Here is a 6,070-nt window from a genome sequence, read left to right as displayed (position 1 = left end):
GCTGTGTTTCACTGAATTTACCACAACATACCCAAAGCATGTAAATATCCCATGTTACTGCATGTGACAATTTAATTACTGATATTGGCTGTACATTAGCCTAATCAGTGCACTGTTGCTTTAATATATAAGGTTATTGGTGCAGCATGATGTTGGATGTACTGTCGTGTAACTATCATGTTGGAGTGGATTGAAAATTCTATTCGGGTGCTGAAGAATTCCAGTTTTCCAACTGGAGTAGGATAGGGTATAAAAAACACTGAGGGGATGGAAGATATCTGCTCTTGTGAATGAGTGAGTGACACCCATCAGATCAGGGTGTCACCTACTGGTTATAGCTGGGACCCACTAAAACCTAAATATCTGCGGAAAGGGTTGAGGTATTTGGAGGCTCAAATAAAGAAAAAGGAGAGTGGAATGAAACTGAAAGAAGGAAATTGCTTCCTGTGTTCACTTACAGCAAGTACCCTGGCTGTTCCCATGATTATTTGTATGCTACAGGAGTTTCACTGAATATTTGTGTAAGTAACTACTGAAGGCAAAGGTGAGTTCTCACCAGAAACCGGATTTTAAGAGTTACACTGAGCCAGCCAGAGAACAGAAACAAAACCATGTGACTTGTGTCCAAAACACCAGCCCATGTGCTCAGATATCAAATACAGGCCAGGAATTTAAAAGATGCATGCCCTAAAGTCAGGCTTCCAACACCAGGGCCAGTGCAACCATTTATGCGACCTAGGCGGTCGCCTAGGGCACTAGGATTTGGGGGGCGCCATTTTCTTCGGCAGCAACCGCAGCAGCCAATCTTCGCCCGCCCCGGTCGCAGCCAGCATTTAGGCGGAGGGAGCTGGAGCAGTGGAGCGCGGGGAGGGCTGCCTCCATCAAAGGGGGGGAGGGGTGGCACGCAGGGGAACTCCCTGCCCCAGCTCACCCCTGCCCCGCCTCCTCCCCGAGCAGGGGTGGGGGGGAGGGAGGATGGGGAGAGAAATAGTAGCTGCCTGCATGTAGATCTTGGTAGGAAAAGATTTTAAAGAGAAAGCAACATTGGAAAAGGGAACTGTTCCACTGGGCATATCTAAGGAGGGAAATCTCTTCCAGAGTGATCTGACTTACCTGCTACATTTTTAGAATGAATGGACGCTCCACGTTCACCTGCTGCTAAAGCTCAGGCATGTGGTCTTGGCAGCTGTGATGAATTTAAAACAATATTGCCTTTTTAATGTTACTGAGGATACCTGCTGACTTAGGCCCTGATCCTGCAAATCCTACATGCATGTGCGTAAATGTACTCATGGGAGGAGTCCCATTGACTTAAATGGGGATTATTTGTGCAAGTATAGTTTCTCAAGTGCATAAGAGTTTGCAGGATTAAACTGTTAAGAATTCATGGCTTTCATATAATGCTGATGTTTGGTGAAGTGTGTTGTTAATACACTTGGGATCAAATTCTGTGAGCATCCACTGAAGTCAATGTACCTTTGTGCAAGGGCAACATGTGATTCTTGGCACCATCAGTGTGAAAGTTTGAATGCACTGGGATGGACTCCTGCCTGTATTGGAACTCTACCTTCTTGGTAAACTCTTGTCTCTCTGATCTGTAGTTTCCTGGTTAATAAAAGAGATCAGGAATCTTGCAGCTGGGGTCTTTGCCACCCATCGTCAGTCAGAAACTTTTCAAGTCATTATGCCACATGAAAGCAGCTCAAAGCTCTTTATACATTAGCCAGCATGACTGATCCCTGCCTAAAATTAGCAGGGTTCTGATGTAGGCTGAGCAGCACCACAAAGAGAAAACAGCATGGTGAAAGTCGTGGGCCTTTCCTATCCCCACCTCTTTTTTCTCTCCCCCCCACCCCCATGACACGTATTCTCCGTGTTCCTTTCCATGTTCCCTTGTATCCACCCGCCACCTTCCTGCCTTTTACTCCATACACACAACTTACAAAAAATACTGCTTACCTGGCACTGCTAATGTCTCCTCTTCTTCCCTGCCGCCACCACCAGTCTACCAGGGCTATGCTGGGAACAGTCTGTATAGCATCAGCACCGAGTACACGTCTTGTAATCCCTTCTCTATTCTTACAGTGCATATTTTCCCATGGGATGTAGAGGAAGTCCCCATGTTTGAGTGAAACTAGTCTGGGCAAAGCGCTGAAGAATATAAACTAGACAAAGCACAATCTGGCCCTGGACTAGATGATCTAGCAGGGCCTTTTCCATCTCAAAGCACAGGTGTAAACCAGGTTAGCTCCACTGACTTCTGTGCAGAAGCTAGGCTGACTTACAGTAGCTGAGGATCTGCTCCTAGAAGGCTGTGACAGAGCCAGAAGTCTAGGGATGGTGGAGAGGTTGGTGCACTAGGGGACATATCTTTTCATGTGCTGTATTTTTATACCTGCCTACTGTATTTTCCACGCCATGCATCTGATGAAGTGGGTTCTAGCCCACGAAAGCTTATGCTCAAATAAATTTGTTAGTCTCTAAGGTGCCACAAGGACTCCTCATTGTGGGTTTTTTTTTTTTTTTTTTTTAAGGGGTCGTGGAAGAGAGAGGTTCTCCCTTGCCCTGCACCTTGTGTTATCAGTTGTCCCCCCCACGCAAAGGTGGGTTTCAAATGCTCCTAAATCAGAATGGTAACTATTGCATCCACTTTTCCCTGGGCCTGTAGCAGTACAAGAATCTGGCCCGGGTTATTTTGGGCCAGTAGCAGCACAAGGTCATGAAGACTAGGACCTGGAGTGAGCCAAAGCAGAGGCCCAGGGTGAGGTGAAGGGGAACGCTGGGTCAACTTCCGCAGTAAACAATCCTCGTCTGGGATTATATTGCAGTTGAGGGCTGCCTGTTCCATAGCCTCACGTATGATGCTGATTCAAGGTGACAGGCTCAGTAATTTGCTATTGAGAAATTTTTGTGATGTCAATGGACGCTTTATGCTTTTACAGCCTGAGATCCTTTTAGGCAGATGGGACTAATGCTTGGCTTCCTCCATTATCTGATAAACTGTATGTATTCTAAGTCACAGAGACTTCCTTGTCTAACTCCCACCCTCTGCGAGGCAGCTGCTCCATGGAAACCCAGGTGTGGTCATTTAAACACACAGATTCAGCAGCCAAAGTACAGTAGCATCCAGGGATATTAATAGAGACCAGAGGAGATAGATGAAAATAAAGTCCAGAAGATAACTTGTCTGCCTGACTTCAGTGCGGCTGCATGGGTGTAAATGAATTGGATTTTGCCCCAAATTTGCACCCCAGCTTTTCAATACATGTAAGATTCTGTTTTGCCTTATGATGATGATGATGAGCATCTTAAAACAGAGTTCTGCTTTCAGCTACACTGGTATCAATTGGAGTAACCCCACTGAAGCCAACAGTGTCAGTGAAAGTACAATTTGGCTGCAAGTTTATAAATCAGGTGTGGGTGTGGTTGTGTATTGCTGTCACGTCTCTAGAAAAACAGACTTATCTTGATGAAACCCGGATACCATAGGAAGCGGAACAAGTGGAATAAACCAGAAGTCGTGCTCCGCTAATGCCTTGCCCATGATGCATAACTCTCGATGCCATTTGACAAAAGCCAGGTTACTTAATAGTACCAGTCAGTGTCACTGGCACTAACATGGGAAAACGGAGAGCAGCATGCATTTTACCTTGATAGATAATTGGATTCAGACACACAGGTGGTGTAAATTGGTGTTGCTCCCTGGAAGTCAACAGAGTGACATTGATTTACACCAGCTGAGAATCTGGCCCAAAGAGTCAATCCCTTTATTCAAGACTTTCTGCTTCCACAGTCTGGAAGCACCTTGTTCCTTGGGGATTGCCAATGGCTGACACAAGTACTGGCTGTGATCGGCCGTAAAGGAAGCAGTGGTATAGTCACCTCTCCACACTGAAGAAAGGTTCATGACAGTATAAAGGGGGTGCTAGAGGAGGACTATAAGTAGAAGGAAAAACCAAGCTTCTGTGAAGCCAAACCATAAAACATAGCAGGAAGTCTGTGGGTTTTTAACATATCCCATGGCAGCTGGTTCCCTGCCCCTCTGGGAGGATCTGATCTGCTTTCAGGCTGGCTACTGTACTAAGCCAGTTCAGTTTGGTTCTGAAGATGTTAGATTATTCTGCTTTCCTCCTATAAGGGGCAGAGAGAACCTGCAGGGCAAGGGATCACTATTGATTTATTGTGGGTTTAAATGTAGCTGCTGGAGCCAGTGGGGACCAACCCCTGCCCTGGGATAGGGTTACAAAAGGCCAATACCCAGGCCTGGTGATGAGCCAAGAAATAAAGATGACAGTCTTATCCGTACTCCTGAATGCCACAGCTTTATTGCAGAGAAATGTGTGGTGCATTTGGCTTAGCATGATAGTGATCAGAGAGCCATAAAAAAAAACACCTTGATCATTATCTAAATATGAAACAAGGAGTCTTCTTCTAACTCATGGCCCAGGTCTCCTCTCATTGGTCCAGGTGTGACTCCCATTGAAGAGATTCGTATACCAGTGTCCCTGTGGATTTGGGAAAGGGCTCTGTGAAAGAGAGTTTACCCTCTTCTGCCCCACCAGTAGATCAGATCAATGAACAAACCAAGTGCAATACAGTTCCCAAAGCAGAGGACTATTTTACAGTAGTTGCAGGCAGCAGCACAGGCTGAAATCCTCTGTAAATTAATAGGTTTAATCCTTCATTGTGGTTTTTATGGTTAGGAAAATGCTGGATAAGGCCTAGGTCCTACAAACACACTTGCTTTGCCCTATTGACTTCATTGGGACAATTCCCACGCATAAACTTAAGCATGTGCCTAAATGTCGACAGGACTGGGGCCTGGCTTTGGACTCGCTAAGCCACAGTGGGTCACATGCCTATTCTAAATTGCACCAGTGAAAATCAGGAGTAATGGTATTGATATCACAGCAGTGTACCCGCGAGAAGAATCAAGTCTTAAATTAAAAACAATAAAGAATAAAATAATCCATTAAAGTGTTACCAGTTTGTGCAAATAAACATTCCTGACGTAGGGAGGACATAGGGTTACCATACGTCCGGATTTTCCCGGACATGTCCGGCTTTTGGGGGTTCAAATCCCCGTCCGGGGGGAAATCCCCAAAAGCCGGGCATGTCCGGGAAAATCGGGAGGGAGGGCTCGGCCGGGGCCTCTTTGGCCGGGCTGGGGTCGCGGGGCCGGGGGCATGGTGCCGGGCCGGGCGCGGTGCCGGGCCGGGAGCCGGGCAGTGCGCCAGGGTAGCGGGGGGGTGCGCCGGGCAGTGCGCCGGGGTAGCGGGGGGGGGTGCGCTGGGCCGCGGTAGCGGGGGGGGTGCGCCGGGCCGCGGGGCCGGGCGGGGAGCCGGTCCGGGGTAGCGGGGGGGGGTGCGCCGGGCCGTGGGGCCGGGCAGCCGGTCCGGGATGGCGGGGGGGTGCGCCGGGCTGCGGGGTCGCGGAGCCAGGAGCCGGTCCGGGGTCGCGGGGCCAGGCCGCCGGGGGGTGCGCTGGGCCGCGGGGCCGGGAGCCGGGCCGGGATAGCGGGGGGTGCGCTGGGCCGCCGGGGGCCGGCAGTGCTGGGCGGGCCGGGGGTGGTCGGCTGGGGCCGGCACCCCAGGGCCCGAGCCGACCCAGGCTGGAGCCGCCGGGGGGCCAGCCTGGGCCGCGCCTCCTCCCGCCACACTCCCCCTTACCTGCTTCAGGCTTCCCGCGAATTAAATGTTCGCGGGAAGCAGGGGAGGGGGCGGAGACTTCGGAGAGGGGGCGGAGTTGGGGCGGGGGCGTGGGCGGGGCTGGGGGCGGGGCCGGGGCCCGTGGAGTGTCCTCCATTTGGAGGCACAAAATATGGTAACCCTAGAGGACATGACTAAGCTGTGCTACCAACAGGAAATGTGTAATGGTCTTTCCCACTACGCTTGTTTCTATGCTCTCTAGCTCCTCTGGGCAGAGTGAGAGCGGAATGAGCTTGCAGTGAAGGGGGAGACTGTTAATTTTGCCTGGAGAGTGCATGAGGCTCATTGAGTCTCAGTGGGAAGCTCTGTGCTTGCCTTAGTTTTGTGCCACTAAATGGTGGTGCCTCAGTGGTGTAACTAGC

This window comes from Malaclemys terrapin, chromosome 4, assembly GCF_027887155.1.
Source record: "Malaclemys terrapin pileata isolate rMalTer1 chromosome 4, rMalTer1.hap1, whole genome shotgun sequence".
Classification (NCBI taxonomy): Eukaryota; Metazoa; Chordata; order Testudines; family Emydidae; genus Malaclemys; species Malaclemys terrapin.
Note: the sequence above shows the minus strand (reverse complement) of the source record.